Raw genomic sequence first — 20,387 nt, 5'->3', positions numbered from 1 at the left:
TAGAGACATGGAGGGGAGGGACAGAGACAGAGGCAGGTGAACACTAAACGTACTGATGAGGTCCATGGAAGGATCAAACACACGAGAGAGGCTTGAAGGGAAAAAAAGAAAAAGGGACAGGAAAAAAGCCCAGGATTTAAATGGTGTGAGTAAGGTAGGGTGGAGTGCACATGTGATACTAAGTGAAATGGGTGGGATTGGTGGAGTGCCAGCATTAATTGTGTAATTTATACCTGCAACCATGAGATCAAAAGCAGGCCTCTTGCATAGGATGCCCCTGATAATAAGGAAAAACAGGATGAGTGGTACTTGCAAAGGAGAAATGCTGTGAGAAAGCATCTACCCACCTCCTGAAGTGACAAGAGAAAGGGGGAGAGGAAAAGGCTGAGCAGGTGGTGCTGGTGGGGTGAAGAGGTAAAAGGTTCTGGGGAGGAAATTGGACAGACCAGTTTTGTTTACTGTGAGCATGGAGAAGTTCTGGTGACTATTATCCAATTAAGTCTCCTGGTCCACTCCCATGGAGAAAGAACTGTCTTGACAAATCATTGAGAGTGTGTGGAGTATAAAGAGTAAGCGAAATAAATATCAGAGATAGAATGCACAGAATGCATCCAGAAGTGTGGTGGCAATGGGATTTGGGGACAGTTGGGAAACAGAACGTGAAAGTCTTTGAAAAACAAATAACATGTATCTGCTGTATTCTGCTGTATCTTTCTTAAATACTGCTAAATACTTCAAATTTCTGTTGCATTTTTCTTAAGGGAAAGAGTCTACTAAAATGAAAGCATGGTAAAATTTCACTACAATGGAAATAATGGAATTTGAAAACTGAAATAAGAGGTGTTTAGATGAGACGTTTGAATGTGGATAAGATGTTTATTTATTTATTTATTTATTCTTCCCTGAATACAGCAGGGAAAATGAAGCACTGCTGTGATTAAATAACATTGCATCAGGGTGAACCATTAGAATCCATTAACTTGTTTGTATAAAGGCTCAGACCTTTGTTACAAAATCCAGTTGGGAGGAGGAAATACAGGATAAGGAAGGTAAATGAGCTATGATTAATGCACAAATTATAATGTTTATCTTCTAGAGGATGGAGTCCCTGTTTTCTGCCAGTTGGTGATTTAGCCCGTATGCACTTGGATCCCTTCCTCCCCTACCCAGCTTTTTTTTATGTAGGCTTGAATGAAATGTAGTGCTTGACAGGACTGGTGATAAGAGAATTCCTGGCAATCCTTTCTGCTTTTCAGTGTTGGGAGCCAAACTTCAGAAGAGTTTTGGCTGGAAAACACAGGAAAGGGGCAGATTAGGATTCACTAAAATTTTTGCATTAGGTATGCAAGTCAGCAGGGATCTACAGGCAGGTAATCCTTAATTCTGGGCTTTGTGATGCAGTAATGAGCAATCCAGCTCTTATCTGGTGCTGCTGTTATTCTGATCTAGTTTACAGTAAGCAGTTTACCCCCTGAAATTTGGCTTCCTTTCTCTTATTGCACCTCATATGCATAAGATTTCCACCGTACTTGTGTTTTCCTGAGGGCACCAATCCAAATGAGTTCATGTCTACACTGAACTACTTCCTCCTCACAGAATAATCACGAACCCAACTCAGCAAGTAAATAAGGCAGGGAGAGCTGCTTAATGGATCCCTTTTACAGACAGTAATCACGGAGGTGGTTCTGAGTGGAGGAATGCCAATCAGCCCCAGCACGAAACATCTCTCTTCAAATTCTCTTCATTGTATTCCTCTAACTTCTTAAAGCTGTTGCTGGATGAGGATGAGAACAAGAGTGGGAGTGAGAAGTTGGTAAAGAAAACCGCAGTTCTGAAAGCAAATTTTCAAAATGACAGCAATGATGAAAAACTGAGCAGGTCACTTTTTCTTTTGCTTGTGCTCAGATCAGGTATTTGGTTGTTAATCACAGTTTGTTTATATTTATATTGGCCCAGCCTTCTCAAAGTAGTGTTTAAACAGCTCTGGGTAGATTCTGATGAGCAGCACCTTGTGGGGTTTGCACACCAGCCTTTTCAAAAGATAAACATCCATTTTCATTTGTCAATGAAAACATTTGTACCCTGTCTAACATCTGACTGAATGAGGTGAGTTGGACATAATCCAGTCTCGGTGTGTCCACCATCACTTCAGGCTCTGTTAACATCTACATAAGTATGGAACAAATCTCTCTGACCTCAAATTTTGCTCTGTTTTCTCTATCTTCATGTTATTGCAGTCATATATATATATATATATATATATATATATATATATATATTCTTTGAGTTGTCTTCAAGCCTAAGCGCTTCAGACCACGAGTTATGTGCTTATAACTCAGCCCCCTCTGTGCTGTAGGGGCTGGGGCACTGACAGCATGCAGCATCTTTGCTCTCTGAGGAACTGTGGAGGGCAGCCTCAAAACTTGCCCGTGTAAGTTTATTGCCCAGTTTTCGTTTTCAGGTCAGCAGTCTGGTATGTGGTAGGATCACTGAGGCCTGGCGAGTGTGACTCAGCTCTGAACTGGATGGGAATGGCAGGTTTGTGCTGGCTCAAAGGGAATTCATTCATCCCTGAAGGACAATGAACACATGGGATCTCTGCTTTTGGGGGTCTCTCCTGTTGCTGTTTGTCAAGTTCTTAGGTGAAGTCCTTCTGTTTGTCTTACCCGCTTTCTTCTGAGAGGGGGGATTTATATGAATACATTCTGCATTTCCTGAGAGAAATAAATCAAGACAGAAATTTGCACCATGTCAAATTTTATGTAGAATTCCAATCAGTCTTCTAATTTCTGGGCTCCTTGGCTGACCTCTGCTTGTTCAACCTGTGTCAGTTACAGTTTTCCCTGCTAAGCTCCCCATCTAAATAAATCCATCTTTCTTGCTTTGCCATCATGTCTTTGTTCCCTCTGTCCCGTGTTGTCTCATCTGTTGGTAGAGACTGAGTGCTTGCCTCACCAGTGAACCTCAGGGTTTTCTGAGAAACAGAAACACCTCTTTGGATTCACTGGAATGAATGGATCCCTCTAGCAGATGAATTTTGACTCCCTCAGACAGAGTAGTCTTAAGGTGGCTTGATGTTCAGTGACAGACCCCTAGACTATGGAGGAAGGAGAGTTCGGAGAGTGTTCACTGGCAATTCACCTGAGAGATCAGCTTTAAAAAAAATTTACAAAATCACTTCTATCAGAGCCTGATTCAAACTGTTTCAAACAGTGGAGTAAGTGGGAGAAAAAAAAATGCTGGGCTGCAAAACAAGCTGCAAACTTTCTGATTTTGGAAAGTTTCTACTGTCACTGCCGTTGTAATATCTTTAATCAAAACTGCCCTGAACAGATTTGGAGAGAGGGGGGGTTAGGAGAAAATCCCCAAACATCCCCTGATAGCTTTTAAAGCCAGGAGCTGCAGCTTAGTATTTGTTGTGGCTGTATTTTTGTGTCCTTTTCCCCTCTTCCTCCGTCCCTCCAGCTAAATTTTGGCCGAGTTCCGCAGTGCAAGGAGGTCGTTCGTGATTCATTTGTGTTTCCTTGTGTACCTGAAATGTGTCATCTGTTTTTTCTCCGCTACTCCTACCACTGCCACTGATATTCCTCCTCTTCCAGGAAAGTCAATTATCTCATGACAGTCTGAATTTTGTCTCTTTTGGGGACACCACGTGTGCGTTGTGCTGGCAGATCAGCAGGAGCCCCTTGTGTGATGAGTGTTTGAACTGCACGAAAGGAGGTCACGAATTTTGAGAACACACAGCCTTTCATTTGTGCAATAAATTTGTGACTTCAGAAAACATCATCCTGCAAGTAATTTCTTCCTTGTTTTCTTACCTGTAAGATCATTCTGGTTCTTAATATTTTGTGCTCTTACTTTCCAGGTGTCCTGTAACATTAGAGAGTTAGCTGTTGTGATAGAGCTGGAGGTAGTTGTGGGATTTATGTCCAGTCTTTTTGCCAAGAAGGGAGGCTGGCATCTCTCTCGATGGAAATCAAACCTGAAAGCTCACCTCTGAGTAGAGGTGAGATTAAAAATACCCACTTTTAGACCAAATTTTACTGAGATTTGAAATATTCTTTAGCAATACTTTTGAAGAAAATAAAAGCATGTTTGTGTACCTAGAGACCTGTTGTGTTTTATTTCATTTCCAAAATCTGCGTCCTGGTTTGCACTTCTTACTGTCAAATGATTTTTTAAAAAAAGGGGGAGGGGGCTGCAGGAGATTCCCACTACAGACATTACAAAAGCTTTCAGCTAAGCAACTGCCAGGGTATGAAATAATAGGGTGAGATGAAGGAACAAATGACCCCTTGGTTTGTTGGGTATCTTATTTAGGCACAGTGGGAAGTGAGGGAATTTTTTATTTTTTTTTAGTAGATGTAAAACCAAAGGAAATTTGCCTTTTTCTTTCCTTTCAGTCTTTCCAGTACATGAGGAAGGAGACTTTTGCTTTAGACACAGGTTTGGCAGCTGCCCAAGAGATTTGAAAGTTTCATCTTGAAACAAAAATAAATGCTAGAGAGGCCAGTAAACTGTTGCTTTTCTTAAACCTGTCCTGCATGGTTTTGATACCCTCCCGGGTGATCAGCAGTAGTGATGCTCAGATGAAGATAATGATGAGTATCACTGTCAAGACAGTATAAACATAAGCCATGCTTTGTGATACCTAGAAATTGGATGACTTTCAAGAGAGGTGAGTTTTGTTTGTGCCCTTCAGATTTCAGAGGGGTTCCTTGTTGGAATTAGTCTGAGAATTTGTTCTTGTTATTAGAGCTGTCATCTGTTCTCCATATAAATGTAACCTGGATTGTTCTAAAGTAAACTCAAGGAAGAGCTGTATTGGTTCTAACCAAGGCTAGATTGGTCCTCAAGCCCTCAGAGGAAGAACAAAATGCTTCTGGTAGCTCATGAGGGCCTTTAATCATTAGAAGCTGCTTTTAGACCATGGTGGTTAGTGACAAGCAACAAGATCATCTTCCAGGAATTTGTCTTTTTTTTTTCTTGTCTTTTTTTTTTTTTTTCTTTTTAAACCTTCACTGGCAAAGAACTTTGCAACATAGTTATGTGCTATATGAACATTCTGTATCTGGCGCTTCGAGAACGGGAAAATCAGCTCCCTCCTCCCCCACCTCGCAGTTTGGAGTGGACATAAGTGCTAACCCCTCTGCCCTTGTCAAAGCCTGTAAATTGTGCCTAAAAGGTTGAAAAATTTACTTGTGGCGTGGCAACTTGGCTTTTGAGCCGAACACTTTATTCTGCTGGACCTGTGGGAACAGTGTGAGACTACAAAGTATGTACAGGGTGCTACCCCTGATCTCCTGCAGGGTCTGTGCCTACTCAGTAACAGCCTACAGTGCTGCTGATTACTCTTCCCAGAGGAAAATGAGATTCCAGGGAGGTGTTGCCCCCCTGAATCCACAGGGCATATGGGTCTAGCACGAGGGTTACCCCTGTTATCTTTTCAGAATGGACCATCCCCAGTGGGTGTTGCTGGTACAGCCATCAGTGATACAACTTAAACCTGGTGCCCTTGTGATCTCTTAGTAACAAAGTATAACAGGAAAAATTGAAGTTTTATGTGTGGTTACATGATGCATGGAACAGGGTGTTTTTCCTCCATGAGGTGTACCTTGGCATGTGATACATGCCAGCAGTTCTTATTCAGTGCTGATTATCCATTTGTTCTGCTCTAGCTTCCTGATTTTTAATTCCTGTGCTTTCTTCCTCACAAGAAAGCAAGATGAACCATTTTAGCTATAAGTGAAAGAATATTAAGTGTGAGAAAATGGGGTTCAGAGCTGCTGGAAAGTTAATGCCACAGTGGGGAGTTATAGGGGGGTTTTCTTTGAACTCTAATTGAAGCATCTCAGAATTTTTCAAAACTACCCACGTTTGATTTAGGTTTGGAACTGACTTCCTACTATTTGCTACACCAAATCACATTTGCTTATGCTAGAATTTGTTATATTTCCCAGCTCTCTTCTGTGTTGCCTGAGCCATCCTGTGTGATGGAGTTGCAGCTGCCTGCTAGAAAGTAAAGTGAAATATGCGTCTGTGTCTTGGGAGAAGGAACTAGCATGGACCCAATGCACTAAATCTCAGATGAGGTCTGTTCCTTTATTTCACTTCTCAGGCAGTTCCAGCACATGGGAGGGCCCTCTCATACCTGTATGTGCTTTTTCCCTACTCCGAGTGTGTTTTAGGGCAGGAGAGAAAATGGATGTCCTGGTCTGTGCACAGTTGAGTGGTTAAGAGTGTAATATCCATCCTGGATTTGTTTTTGCTTGTTCTCAGGTGATCTCTTCAGGATTTTCCCTGCTTTAGGATGTTTGTTGCACGTAGCTGGTGTTTAATGCTAGAGAGATCTGAATCATTCACTCAAGGTAATTGATACTGACCTAATTACACAGATGAGTTTTGCACTGAAGTTTTTAATGGTACTTAATAATTAGAAGAGTTCTTCATTCCCCACATCTGTGATTCAGTCTTTTGCCTTTCGTGCCTCCAAACAACAAAGGCACTCGATGAAATTATCTCCCTGTTTATTTTGTGTTGGGCAACTCTCCGAGGCCCTGTGCCTCCTGCCCAGAGAAGCAACGGGAGTTGCTGCAGTTTAACCTCTCCATGGAGAGAACTGTGGTTGAATTCAGTGACAGACGCTCTATTGTCCCTCATCCAAACCAGGAGAGGATATGGATGAACCCTGAGCTCTGCAGGAGATTGCAGGGGTCAAACGGGGATAGGGGGACTCTCAGGCCACAGCTGTGTCCATGGCTGTTGTGCACAGCGCAGCTGTTTGTTCAAGAAATCCTTAAGCCACATTTGCTACATTGGGATTTATTCTAGAGAAGATGCATCTTCGTGTCCTACTTACATCCATCCCCAAAGTGTCTGTCTGGAGAGGAAGCTCTTGCATAACCTGGTGGGGTTGCTCTTTACCCTCCTACCTGATGAACGTGCGGGGTTGTGCCCTGAGGTGCTGCAGTAAACAGGAGAAGCCCAAACGATAAAGTCATTGCCTCTCCCAGTTTCACCAGGCTCGGAAAAGGGGTTAGAGGCCAGCGTGGTGTCAGACCTACATCACTCCTGTAATGAAGCAGTTGTGCACTTCCAGCAGCAATCCAGCGGGGCGGGAATGCAGCTGCGCTCGCTCCCATGCGGAGCAGCTGGAGCGCCATGGTTGGCTGGGCCTTGCCAGAATGACTTCCTATGGTCCTCTGCAGGGGAGAAGGGGAAGGAGGGGGGATGAACACAGATAAAAAAGCCTGGCGTGGGAGTGTTTTTTGTAAAAGAAGGGTCTGCCCTTCACTGAGGGGCAGCCCAGGTCATCAGAGCTGGAAGGATTTCATAGCTGACAGCAAACCTGGTAGAAACCTCGGCCTGTTCCTGCATCCCAACAGAACACCTGATGAAAATCCTGGTGGAAAACTGATGCACAGAAATATTTGGGAGACTTTTTTTCCCCCCCGCGTCTGCATCTTTTGGAGCACAGTGGTTTCAAAAACACTGTGGATAGCTTATTTCTAGAGACATGTTTACACCTTGCATATCTCTGGGGGCTAAACAGACACCAGAGCACCCATGCTGGTGTAGTTCTGTGAGAGTGAGCAGAAAAACATGGTGCTTCAGGGATGATGTTATTGTTTCTATCCCCAGAAGGGAGAAGTGTGAAAGGAAAGGGCCCAAATTATGCAAAAGAAAACAACCACCATTTCATTTAGTCACCCAGCATTTGCTTGAATAAACTAGTGCTGCTTTAACATTATATTAAACATCTCTCCCACCTACTGATTTATAAATTCCCCCTGAGTTTCTTCCTTTTACTTTTGTTCTGTTCTGAATATCACAGTGTCTGGAATTTGTCTTTTATAATGATCTATAGCATGGCATGATGCCAGCCTCTACTCCAGGGAATTTTTGTTCATGTTAAGATTTGAAAATATTTTTAAACATACACTTGGAGGAAAAATAGTTTGGTATTTAAGAAACAGGATAAAGAGTTAGAAGAGCTCAAGTGCTCTTACCAGCTGTGTCATATCCTCCAAGGTTGCCATTTTTTGGGGCAAAAAAATGAAAACTGCATTCTATAACTCAGCTCCAGGATGTTTCCACACTGACTCGTGGAGCTGCTGCAAAGGAAAAGAGCATCTGAGCTGTGCTACATAAATATAGATAATAACTCAGTGAACAATTTTTGTCCCTAACCTCTTGGGCACATGTTGGTACCTGGTGTGAGAGCAAATATTTGAGAGGCACAGTTTTGAGAAGAGCCAAATGGTCTGTAACAGAAATTAGACCTCTGTTATTTGGACAGTCCTCCTCACACACCATCTTTGGTCCCAGGCAGGTGAGCATAAGACAGTTTCTTGCAGGAACCAACATGATCTACAACACATTCACACTGAACTGGAGGTGAACAGTGGAATAGGACAGCTTGCTCATGAGGGGAAGTTTCTCAGGGTGGTGGTGACGAGGACATGGGCAGCCTGGGGGAAGTTCAGAAGGAGCTGTAGGAGGCCAAGTGAAATGGGAGGTAGATGTGAAGGAGGAGGGGTGGAAGGTGACATGGAATGTGAAGGTGAAGGGAATAGGTGTTACCTGTCGCTGCTCTGGAGCTGGATCTTGGGGTTGCTGTAGGTAGGCTGGGAAGTGGTCAGGGCCAATTGCACGCCAAACATGGTAAGGAAAGGGATAGAGTAAATCCATGGTCCATCTGTATTTTCAATATGCACATGGTTTGGGTTTCCTCATCTAAAAAGGACAGAAGAGAGCTGCAAAAGGTGCAGAAGGAGACCACAACGATCCACATGTAGCAGCTTCAGTCTGTGTGAGGTGTTAGTCTTGGATTTAGAAAGAAATGACTGAAGAAGGGCATGAGAGGGGATTACACAATCATGAGTATCCTGGAGAAGCAGGAAGCAAGGAGGGTCTTCAACAGGAGCCAGCCAGAGCCACAAGAAAAAATGATGGGTTTTTTACAAACAGCAGGGACTGGATTAATGGAGTAACCAGCCTGAGGAGTTTTGGGTGTTAAACATATATATGGGCTCAAGGGAAAACTGGGCAAGTACTTGAAAAAGGGAGTCAATGTCAGGAATGCAGTATTTGTGTGGCAGGTGTCCCTGAGCAGAAATCACACCTGGCTTAAAAGACACTTGGGCTGAAACCCACTGGAGGGAGGGGCAAATAACTTCTGTAGTCATGTTCTTATTGCTCTTCCCTGTTCCTTTGTTCATAACTGCTGTTGGAGGTGCAGACAGGGCTGGGTGGACCATTGGCCTGACCTGGTGGCAATTCTGGTGTTCGCCTTTAGCAGCGTTGTCAGGAGCCAGCCCAAAAAAATCTTTGTTTCCTTAATATGCAGAATTTCTAGCAATTGTCTGTAGTATAACATGCAAGAACATCAACTTTATAATAACTTCACAGAAGATAATTATTTTCCTCATTTTCACAACAAGCCATTGCATGTAGGCAGCAGTCATTTACTTTGTACTCTCCGTTGCTGTCGAATATGCTGAGTTGGAAGGGACCACCAGGATCATTGAACCCAACATCCCAAGAATCCCACCACCAAGTGCCTGAGAATGTTGTCCAAATGCTTCTTGAACTCTGTCAGGCTTGGTGCTGTGACCACTTCCCTGGGGAGCCTGTTCCAGTGCCCAGCCACCCTCTGGGTGAGAAACATTTTCCTGATATCCCGTGTAAACCTCTCCTGACTCAGTTTCATGCTATTTCCTAAGTCCTGTCACTGGTCACAAGAGTGAAGAGATCAGTGCCTGCCCCTCCACTTCCCCTCATGAGGATGTTGTAAGTGCAATGAGGTCTCCCCTCGGTCTCCTCCAGGCTGAACAAACCGAGTGACCTCAGCTGCTCCTCATAAGGCTTCTCCTCCAGACCCTTCACCATCTTCAGGGCCCTCCTTTGGACACTCTCTAATAGATTAATGTCTTTTTTATATTTTGGTGCCCAAAACTGCACACAGGACTTGAGATGAGGCCGCCTCAGTGCAGAGCAGAGCAGGACAAAACAATTGGGTTGTCCTTTGACTGGCTGTCATGAAGCTCCCCAGAGTGACAGTCCTAAAGCAAAGGCTTTTGAAGCGAGAGTAACTCTGGCTCTGCAGACAACTTGCCAACTTCTTGAGTGAGATGAAGTGAGCAGAGAAGGAGAGGAAGCTGGTGTCCCTCAGTGGTGGCTTTGCTCAGTGCTTATATTTCTACTATTAACTTGAGCATTACATCAGTAATACTTTGGTTTTCATTCCTTCCTTCCACTGTACACTTGGGGAAAGTAGTAAATGCCATTTCTCAGCTGGTTTTGTTGGCTGTGTAACCACCTGGGAAGGAAAGGCCACTTGGAATGGGGAGGTGTTTTGCTCTGGTGCCTGATGGGATGGGTTGGGATGGGATGAGATGGGATGGGCAAGCTGCCCTCCCCCACAGCAACACTTCTCACTTCTCACACGGGCTTCCGCTGCTCTGTCCATCCGTGTCCATATCCACTGACTGCTGGAGTGCCTGCTGTTCTGGATGGTGATGTTTGGGCTTGGGCAGACACCCCAGCTTACACTCACTTCACATCACAGATGAGTCTTCATTGGAATGGGTGCCTGCTCAATGAGGAAAGTTAAGATGGGTTTGTCTTCTGTAGCTGTACAACACAAACCCAGCTGAGGATGAGCCACCAGCAAGAGCGTGGGGAGGCCAGCAAGGAGGGACCTGGCAGACAAACCAGCCTGGGAGAGCGAGGAAAGGCTGGGAGTGAAGAGGTTTGTGCGATATAAAGAGTATTTCTCTTGCTAGAGGATTTTACAACGTGGCTGGAGGCAAGGGAAGGTATTTAAGTCTGTTTGAGGTAACCTGAGTGCTATATGCTGAGTTTTTTGCAGATGTGTTCAGATACAGGTTGTCCTCCAAACCAGTGCTACCCTGACTGAGCACTTACATGGGAGGGACACGGTCCCCAAGTGCTTGTGCAGTGGCAGCCAGGGGTTTTGCCTGGCAGCTCCCATCCTGGTGGAGCTGGGAGCTGATTCAGGCTGGTGGGGCAGGAACAGGCACTGTAGGCTTTGATCCCCACCAAAGCCAGGGTGATGTGGGCAAAACAAAGCCTCAGGGGGGCTTTAAGTCTCAAAGAACACGTTTGAATAAATTATTTCAACATCTGACTGTTCCTAAACCCTCCCCCTCCAACCAATGGTGTCAGTAAAGTTTGGATTTGAGACTGAAAGTCTTTACATATAAAGAAAATTCCTATCTTCTGATTTTGCTCTATTAGGGCAAAATGCTGCACAGACAATGCTATTTACAGGCGTGAGGCAGCTGCTTTTCGTTAGGATCCTTTGCCATAAGCCTGGCTGTCAAACTACTTCTGCAATTAAAGAAAGACTATCTCAGCCCCTCTGCTCCGTGGCCATCAGGCTGCCAGGGCAACAGTGGCAGTGGGTGAACCATTTTCATCCAGATCAAGGCTGGTGACCCCAAAGCCTTATACCCCAAAGCCTTGTACAAATAAGCTCCACAACACCCAGCTGAGCACAAATGATCCAGCTGGGGATCATTTGGGGGGATTTTTGATGGCTGCTGGTGGCTAAGAAACACCAGCCAGTGTCACCAGGGGATGTAAGGTCCTGTTCCATGGCAAAGAGACCTATTTGTTGAAAATACATATAAATGAATTACCAGATTAATTGGGTCCTGCAGAGTGATATCTCTTGCACAAGGTCCTCCCTGGTGCAGTGTGGGTGGCTGATAGGAGCAGACTCCCCTGTGGCAGCAGAGGCACTCGCAGCCCAATAGTTTCAGACAGACCCAAAGAAGTGGCGACCAAGCTACCATTTGACAAATCCCCTTTCCAAGCATACCTCTTACTGACTTCTTTAAAATTTAATTTTAATTTTCAGAGCCATGAAGGGCTGCAATATTTGCTCAGCCTATTTTTTTTAACCAGCCATCATTCTGGTTTACTGCAGGTGGGATTTTTCTCCTTGGCTTATGAGTTGCTGTGGCTTTGGCAGTTGTTCAGCTAATGCAAGCTGTTGTTCAACTGGGTTTTTGCTCCCAAACTCCTTCCCAGCCCATCCAGCCAGGAGAGTGGGGAAGTATCACACACAGACACAGGCCAGCTCTTTGGCGTGACCGCTGCTTCTAACATCTGGATTCCTTCATGTGAGCTCATTAGCCAGAAGTAAAAGAGAGTTCAGGCTGAAGGGAGATGAATTTCCCCTTAGATAGCTCTTTTAGTCTGTTCTTTGAGGACATTCATCTTACTGGCGTAGTCATTTGAACATCCAGCTGGAGGAACTGGATGTGTTTCTGATCTTCTCTCAAAGAGTTGATGGCTGCTGCCAGCATGGACCCAGTCATCACCCCTGTGAGCCTGCACAAACCATCTGGAATTTAGACCTTTCAGGCTGAGCTCATGTCTGCCCCAAAATCAGGCAGGGTTTTGCCACAGGCTTTGTTGTACAGCCTCACTACCTGCAATAGGTTACTTCTGAGCAGCCCATTCCCCAAGGGACTTCCACCAAAATGTCTGGCTTTTTTTCTGAAGCTGGAGGCATCATGGCTCCTATCTGGATGATTTTGAAAGAGGTGCTGCCAGGCACAATATTTGGGAGCCCTTTGGTCCCTGCACAGAGCAGTAAAAAAAAAAATCCATCTCTTTTATTGCCTTTGCTGCTGTGACCCTCCAGTGGCTTCATGGCATGAATGCACAGAGCAGAGTTTCCTGCAGCCTTTCAGAGCTGGGATTCATCCTCATTTTTATGATTTGTTTGTTGGATTTTCAACGTTTGTCTTCACTTCTCCTCTGTGTGAGAGTCTTTAGCAAGAGCAGGAAGTGGTAGCTCTGTACCAGACATCATGCTCCAGAACCACGTGCAAGTAGTGGCATTAAAGGAAAAAGCGGTGGTGTGTTCTCAAGTCAAACTTCAACACTGTTTCCTAGACCACTTCCTGGCTACATCATCCTCACAGCACCAGTTTCTTTGCTAGCACCGTGGGGGATTTCCCTGCAATCCCTGCTGCCTTCCTCCAGCATGTTTCAGTCCCAGATTTGGTAGGTGCCCAGTGAAGTCAGCAGCAGCACGTTGGAATTGAAACCTTTTCCCATGCTGAGAGTTGCAAGGAGACAGTGCTGCCAGACTCCTGGAGTAGCTGCTGACTGTGGTGGGGCTGAGGGAGAGGGGAAGAGAGGGGTTTGTCAGCCCAGACAAAGCATGTTTGAATGCACCTGGTGTGGGCAAGCACCACGTGTTGGCTCACTGACTCTGGCCACGCATGTCTGCATGTGGAGCAATGAACATCCCCAGCAGAACTCACCACCAGCCTTCAGGCACTGCCACCAGCTCAGGGCACACGTCTGGTTGAGGTTTCAGCAATCTGATCCCATGCTTCCTACCCAGTAGAGGTATCAGAAGCAAGGGTGTATGCAACAGACCTTGCTGAGAAGATGGGGTGAGTGTTACCCCAGGGAAAATGGGGAGCTTGTCTAACCAGGGCTGTGCAGATCTATCCAGGGCTTTGGGAAAATCCCTCTTCTAGGGCCTCACCTTCATGGCATGTTTTGCCAGGACACCAGGGAGGCTTGCCAGCTCTATGCAGAGCTGTGATGGGTCAGTCCCTTGGCAGACCCAGTCACATTGGCTTGGAACAGAGACAACTCAATGCAAAGAGCAGTCTGCACTGAACCTGTGTCAGCATCAGGACAGGACCTATGCAGCAATCCACTGACACCCAGTTGTTCCCCAGCAGGCAGGGAGTAAATCACAGCAATCAGTGGCCACAGCCTTAGTGGCATCTGTTTTGCATATTTTTTTTCAGGTTTTTTTTTTTTTAATAGAGAGGACAGGATCCCCCTCCCTCACCCCCAGCTGTGCAATAATGAACCAGCATGGAGAGGAACTGCAAAGGGTTGTGGTCACCTCACACCCACGTTGTGCTGTCACAAGAAGGTGGCAGTGAGGGACAGAGGATCTGCTGCTGAAAAATCAAGTTTCTCAGCACATGGATCTATGTCTGTACAGTCATCCTGAAAGTTTGGGGTGGGTGCTAATGCATCTGTTCCCTGGGGACCACTGTGCTGGCATCACATCACCACCAGGCCAAGCTATGCTGTTTTGGGGCAGAAGAGAGTAATATAGTGAGTTCTTTTGCTAGGCTGGGAAAGTCCCTAAGACACTGGGCTTTCCCCACGTCTGTGATGCCCACACAGAGAAACGAGGCTGCATCTTACCCTCCCCAGCAAACTCCCCCAGAGGTGATGGGAGGCAGTATAGCAGAGAGCCGGGTGGGAAACACTAGTTTTTGTTATTGGCTCCTGAAGTGTGGTCCCTGAAGAGGGAACTGCTGGTTAGACTGTTGCTGGCATCTCTTTTGGTGTTGCTGCTGCTTTTTGAGGGAAAACAGATAGGAACAAGAGAGACTGGACCCACCTGAGCAGGGTGGCTGCCTGGGGAGGAAGATGGCCCCTATGGATGGGGATTTGGATGGAAAACTCCTCCAGCACCATTGCCACCCAGGGGGCCCTGAACGAGTCCCTTCTGCTGCCTGTGGTGGCTGAAAACAGCAATTACCAGCAGAATAACAAGCCCAGCTGCCTCCTGGGGGCTCATTGCTCCCAAGTGGTTCCATTAGCCCTTGCTTGCATAAAGCAGGGAGGATAATACCACTCTCATCCTGGCTGCAGTGGTCTTATTTTCATTCCTTCCCAGCGAAGCACCACTGCAGGATCACTGGCAAAGGAGGGGATGCGGGAGCTCTGTCCAGGTGCCCGATGGTTCAGAGGTGCTTTCCCACCACAGCTGCTGGGAAACAGATCCCCATGGTTAGTTTTGTGCCCAGCCAGCGTGTGAGTAAAAATATGAGTCATGATCCCACAGCCCGTCAAATTGCTTTGGTCGCCCTGTTTCAGGCAGTCATTATTGATTATTTTTAGCTGTAAAAGGGGGCAGGGAGGAATGAGCTCGGACACGGCTCCCTGCTGCTATTTCAGAGGATTTGTTAGGTTTGCAGCTGACTACTGAGAGATTAATAGACAAACCCCAACCACTTCGGTATTGTGAGCTCTTTATTTTTAATATAAATCAGTTTTGCAGTGGTTTGCAGGACACAAAGCTGCCTGCAGCCTGGGTTTCCTCCCACCAGAATCCATGGCCTGGCTGGGTGTGGGGCATCATTGCCACAGGGTTTTTGTTCTGCCTTTTCTTCCTGCTGCTGAGGATGTGCAGAAGGTGGCAACTGTTCCAGGAATGGGATGAACCTGCCCATGCCCTACAGTATGCAAGTCCTCCCAGGTCCTCTAGAGCTGTTCCTCCCAAGTGAGCCTGGCTTAGGAATCTTATGGTGTCAAAGAGGTGGCCATCAACCCTCTTGCCTGCCTGCTCTGAGGCAGAAGGGCAATGTCTGCCCCTGCCAGGAGAGACTAGAGAGCATAAATCCCTGGCTGTGGCAACAGCTGCTCTGTCCCTCTCATCACCAGGTGACCCACCTCTAAACCCACCTTTCATCTTTTTTGGTTGCAAGCAGCTTTCCTGGACCTGCCGGGCAGCAGCTGTGGCTGCCATGAGTCCTTATGTTGAAGGAGCAAGAAAAGTCACCCTGCAAGAAAAAAAAGAAAGAGCAGGGATGTTTTTCCTGCCTTGCTAATGAGCTGAAGTGGCATAGCAAAGTGTCAAGTGCTCTCTCTGGCAGCAGGATGCACCTGATGAGTTCCCCTGTTGTACGATAATCACATGGGGAAAAAATTAGTGCCAACACCTGAGGATGCCCTCATGGGCTAAACAAGATGTTGCAACGTGGTTGTTAGACTTGGACTTCTTGGTGGGTTTTCTTTTTTTTTTTTTTTGAGCAAGACTGGTTTTCAGCTGGATTTCTCCTTTCCAGCTGCAGTAGGAGCCAACTGCAGGTGTTGGTACAACCAGTTTTGCTCCTCTGGGGAGCAGGAGCATCCTTTGAGGTGAGGTGGGAGGTCAGAAGTGGGTCAGGACCAGCAGCTCTTGTTTTGTGGATGCAGTAGTGGGTCTAACCAAGCCTGCCACAGCTCAGTTGTGGAAAAGACAGCTGTGGGAATCTTTAAGTCAAGTTGGTATGGATCCCATGGCATTCTCCCACTGAGGTTAAATGATAGTGTCCATGGGCTCCCAGACTGAGATAAAGAAGGAATAGGTGCCTCAAAGGCTTCAGAAAGCCCAGAGAAAAAATATTTTATCCCTCCCATGCTACTCCTCTTCCCACAAATCTTGCAGGTGTACAATCTGTGCTATTAGTCTATACAAATCCCACAAAATGCAAAGTTTAAACTATATACCAGTTTTATTAACAATATTACAGTTCACCATCAGCGTGGGTAAAACACTCACCATGATAAGCTGGAGCGTGATGTCATCACTCATTTAAAACATCCCTGAGAATGATCCAGAGGATTAGAAGCTGAATCAATGAGGAGCAACCAGTGATCAAGGAAAGCCAGCTCCCTATTTAAGGAAAACACCAGGTCCTGAGAAATGCCTTACATTTAATTATATCTAAAAGAATAATTGCATCTTTATCCCCAGCAGACCTAAAATCAATCTGGCTAATGAGTGACACAAAGAAGTGGGACTTAACCTGATGCTTATCTCTGGTCACTAAATACAGGGATCTCTTTCTACATAATGTATATATAAATATTAAAGCAGCCCTTGCAAGCAGAGTCCTTGTCAGCTCACTCAGAAAGATGGAGCTGTTGAGATGGGCACCCTGGATGAGTCCCTGGAATTTCACTGGGAATTTTGCTAAGGTCTGAACAATAACAAAACTTTTGAAACCTGCTAAAAAAAAAAAAGACCTTATCAGTGATGTTATACTTTTTCCTAAAAAATATTCTCATCTTTGATAAAAAAATGTTTGTTTTGCAGGAGCTTTTAGCTGTCATCTAAGTTACCTTTTATTTTGGGACTTAGTTATCCTAGTTAGTGAGCCAATGAGCAAATCCTAATTTCTCATCCTCTTTTACTTCTTCCCACTCACTTTTGGTGCGTAAGAGAATCACGAATAAGCAACAGAAAAAATGAAAGTGTTCAGTTACTTTGATTTCCTAAGAAAGAAAAGAAAAGTAACTCCAGCCCAGCGTGACTTTTGCTTTTTCTTTATTCAGCAGTGCAATCACTAGAGGGAGGCAGATGGTAAATTTATCTATCCTGAGCTCTCAGACAGTCTATGGTGCCTCTACAAATGACAGCAGAGGAGTTGTAAGTCGGAGCTCCTAGTACATCATGCTGCCTGGGGGGGAAATTTGAGCACTTGCTGAAATCAGCTTAATTTTGTTGACTGTCCACACTGGCAGCCCCCAAGGTGGCTGTGTCCCTCTTAGCAGCTGTGGCCAGGCAGCCTGCGGAGCTGCTTGGCTGCTGAAGGTCATGTTGAGTCCCTCAGCTCATCCTGGGAGAGACTCAATCCTATCCCAAGAAATCAGGAGTGCAGGAGCTGGTAGAAAAGCTGACATGCAAGTAGGGTTTTTTGGCCCCATGGTGCAGAGTTTGTGCAACTTGGCTCAGGGCCATTGGGAACATGCCCACCAGCTCTTCCCCAAGAGATAATCTTGGGCCAGGTGTGCCCACAATAAGTAAGAATCAGCAACTGCTGAGCATGAGGATTCAGTCAAAAGGGCCAAACATCCTAATGGGTAATTTATGTTTTTATAGAAATAGGCTAAAACTCAAAGAATTGCTACCAACCAACCAAAAAAACTCCCCTGCACATTAAAATTCCTCACTCAAATACTTACATATCAGCAAATAAAAAATAAACTTGGCCTTAGGATTTATTTCACCATCTCTGCTGTACCATCTGTTAAGCTAATATGAAGCAAATGCTCCTGTTCTCCTTGTAAACCAGATGATACCCTGGGGATCTCCCTGCTTTGCAGCAGGGTCCCCATCACATGACATGTTTATCCAGCTGTGTGCTGGACATGTTGTCCAGAGGGATCCCGTGAGAAATGGTATCAAAAGCTTTACAGAAATCCAAGAAGATTATATCAACTGTCTTCCCTGGATCAACCAGGTGGGTTACCTTGTCATAAAAGGAAATTAGGTTTGACAAGCAGGACTTTCCCCTCATGAAGCTGTGCTGGCTGTGACTAATGACTGTGTTGTCCTTCAGGTGTTTGTCACTACCTTCCAGAATAATCTTCTCCATAATTTTCCAGTCACTGAAGTGAGACTGACAGGCCTGTATTTTCCACGGTCATCCTCTTGCCCTTCTTGAAAACTGGGACAATGTTAGCCAGCTTCCAGTCAACTGGGACCTCTCCAGATTCCCAAGACAGTTCAAAAATCATCGAGAGAGGCCTCATAATGACACCAGCCAGCTCTTTGAGGGTTTTCATATGAATCCCATCAGGCCCCATAGACTTATGGGGGTCTGCCTGGAGCAGCAGATCAGGGTCAACTTGGAGTTTATAATTCTCACTGAAATGGTCCTCCAGCTCAGGGAACTGGGACCCCCTTAATTTGTTATCGGTGTTGAAGACAGAGACAAAGAATGCATTAAACATCTTTGCCTTGTCTATATTCCTGTTTGTGAGGTGATCATCTTCACCCTGTAACAGGCTGCATTGCCTTTTCCTATTACTGTATTTTAAAAACCTCTTTTTATTGTCCCCCACATTGCTGGCCAGCTTCAAATTCCAACTGAGCTTTGGCTGCATGAATCTTCTCCCTGCAGTGGAGAACAGCATCTCTGTATTCCTCTCACATCACCTGACCTTGCTTCCACTAGGCATGCATACACCTTTCGTTTTTGCCACAGTTCCAGAAGAAGATCCCTGCTCAGCCAAGACAGCCTTCTGCCTTGTCTGCTTGATTTCCAGTATTTGGGAATTGCCTGCTCCCATGCCCTTAGGAGGTGGTGCTTAAAAAGTGACCAGCACTGATGGACCCCAGCACCTTCAAAAGCGTTTTCCCAGGGGACCTTACTGACTAGTTCCCTGAGCAGCCTGAAGTCTGCTCTCCTCATGTCCAGGATTGAGGTTTTGCTGGCACTTTTCCTTCTGTCAACAGAGATTTTAAACTCGATTGCTTCATGATCACTGTAGCCAAAGTGACCTTCAGTCACCACTTCACTCATGGGACACTCTCTGTTAAGAAGCAACAAATCAAGGAAGGCATCTTTCCTAGTCAGCTCTCTTAGTACTTGTACCATTAAATTATCATCCAGGAGTTTTAGGAATCTTTAGAACCTGTTTGTGCCAGCTGTGTGGTGTTCTCAGTTAACATCTGGCAGGTTGAAGTTCCCCATAAGGACAAGGACTCCATATCTGGAGGGATTCAAAAGTCGTGCAGATGTGGCGCTCAGGGACATGCTTCAGTGGTGGGCTTGACAGTGTAGAGTTAGTGGTTGGACTCGATGATCTTGGAGTGTTTTTCCAAGATTCTGTGTTTTTATGATAAGTGTGGAAGGGGTTTTGCAGGTCTGTCCACACCTGCCGTAGGACTGAAAGAGGGGATTTAGGATTGCTTTGAACATGTGTAGTTACAGACAGATGGCTGTGGGAGGAAGAGGTTTGTCCTGCTGCAAGAATGACAGGCTCTCACTGCCCATTTGGTCATTGGTACTGCACTGGGATGGGCGGAAAAGCTTAAAACCTGGGAGCTGGGATGCGGTTACTTGCTGAAAACCCAGATGACTGGGACGGTCTGATGCACTGCTTGTTTTGACCCACATAAAACCCATGGGTGTATTTGTCCCTGAACACCCATCAGCCTGTCAAGCTGTGATGACTAGAAGAAAAAAAGGAATTTATCATTTTATTTTGCTAAGTGATGATTGATGTTTTAAAGGGAATATTGTCAAAGCCACGTGTCAAGCAGCCTGACTGCCTAATCTGTGTGGCCCCTAATGACAAGTTAGACTGTTACAACTGAAAGAATTTTGAGCATCTAATAATTTATACATCATCACCCGGGCTATTTGCTTTCCACACTTCAGTAAGTGTAGATGAGGAGAGAAGGTGCTTGTATTTCAAGGCAGTTTCACCTTTTTTTGCTCTGCGTCAGGATGGTGCAGCCCTGGGGAAAATCACACCCTTCAGGCAGAAGCCAGTTAAAATGTTGTGATAAAAACACTCACTTTTACATTGGGGCTTTTTTTTGTCCCCTTCAGTAATTGAATATTTTTTTCTTTTTTAAGACAGCAGGCACCTTCTGTGTCATGTTGGGGTGTCAGCAGCACTTTAATTCCAGGTTATAGCATTATGTGTTATAAATGGACAAACGCCTTCTCACTCAAACATCCAGCAAAGAAAGAATACTTGCACAGCAAATTGAAAGGGCAAGTATGTCCCTAACAAGTGACAGCTGGCCTCATTTCTTTGATTAGCTAATTGCTGTCACAGGTGTAGCAGGGCCATATATGAGTGAG

Source organism: Manacus candei, unplaced genomic scaffold (genome assembly GCF_025592945.1).
Source record: "Manacus candei isolate 608988 ecotype Guabito, Panama unplaced genomic scaffold, ASM2559294v1 h1tg000017l, whole genome shotgun sequence".
In the NCBI taxonomy this organism is placed as follows: domain Eukaryota; kingdom Metazoa; phylum Chordata; class Aves; order Passeriformes; family Pipridae; genus Manacus; species Manacus candei.
Note: the sequence above shows the minus strand (reverse complement) of the source record.